Source organism: Chrysochloris asiatica, unplaced genomic scaffold (assembly GCF_000296735.1).
Source record: "Chrysochloris asiatica unplaced genomic scaffold, ChrAsi1.0 scaffold00123, whole genome shotgun sequence".
Taxonomy (NCBI): Eukaryota; Metazoa; Chordata; class Mammalia; order Afrosoricida; family Chrysochloridae; genus Chrysochloris; species Chrysochloris asiatica.
The window spans coordinates 9,575,275-9,576,534 of NW_006408641.1; the positions used below are offsets into that span (position 1 = coordinate 9,575,275).

Sequence of the window (1,260 nt, forward strand, 5' to 3'; positions counted from 1 at the left end):
AAAACTAATAGATCTTCTCTTTAAATGCTTCATACCGATACAACTTTAGTATTTCCTTTCATTAGTGGCTTGGTTTCAGAGACCTTTCATTTACAAGTCAAACCGCAATCTATTTACAGAAAGCCAATCGTTTATAGGTTCGTAGTGCAAATAAAGAGAGTTCCAGACTTGAACAGACACATCCAACATACAAATCAGAGATAGTTTGTAGAAGGTGCGTGCAAGAAGCGCAACTAAAGCAGATGGTCACTACAACAGTTGATCAGATTACTGATGATGTCAATAAAACTCCAAATGTTTCCAGACGCTGGTGCTCAATTGGAACTCCCATCTTAGGCTTTGTACTTTGCTTTTCCAGTTTTGCTGTTTGTACAAATGTGATTCAGATCACTGAAGTATTCATTATAATCAAGGGCATATTCTGCAACAAACTTGTTCAGAATTTCAAAGCCAACAAAGTCTGGTCTATAGCCAACACTTCATGGAGTCCTTTTCACCAGCAAGCTTGCCCTTGACCATCTTTGGATTATACTGCTGGACCAAGGAAAACAGGCTCTGCACTGTTTTGCCAGTTTTAGTTCTGGCTTCAACATTCTTTCCAGTCATAATTGAGAGATCATCTCCATCAATCACTTTGATGTCCCCTGTTTACTGGTCATTACAGTAGCTCTTCAGTCTGATGAAATCTACAGTCATAGGAATGGATCTATCACTATTTCTGTTCAGTATCTTGATGTAATGCAACAGGTTAGCAAAGAATTTATATGCCCCCTTGAACACACACTGGGTTACAATGTGTATTCCACTTGATCCTGTCCTTAATTAGTCCATGAGGAATCAACACCTTTTCCAAATCTTCCACATAATGATTAGGCATTTTAAAAATCTAGGTGTTAGCCAGGCATATCATCACTAATCAGGATGCTGGGGTTGCAGTGTGGGTTAAGGGCAGGAAGACACTAGGAAGCTGGCGGAGGACAGAGGAGACCAGGTGGGTACCATGGCTCATGCCCAGGCCTTTCCCACCTGACCCAATCCATGGTATTTACAATAACCTCATATGCATGCAAAAGCTGAACAGTTAATAAGGAAGACCGTATAAGAACTGATGCTTTTGAGTTATGGTGTTGGAGGAGAATATTGAAAGTACCATGGGCTGCCAAAAGAACCAAGTGCAGCCAGAAGTGCAGCCAGAGTGCTCCTTGGGGGCCAAGATGGCCAAACTCATCGCTCATACTTTGGACATATTGTCAGGAGGGA

The 1,260-nt window shown here is 41.4% G+C and overlaps 1 pseudogene; it reads right to left on the reverse strand.

The window, feature by feature from the left end:
• Nucleotides 1-332: 332 nt before the first annotated feature.
• Nucleotides 333-1,246, reverse strand: LOC102831382 (annotated as a pseudogene).
• Between the last annotated feature and the right edge of the window lie 14 nt (nucleotides 1,247-1,260).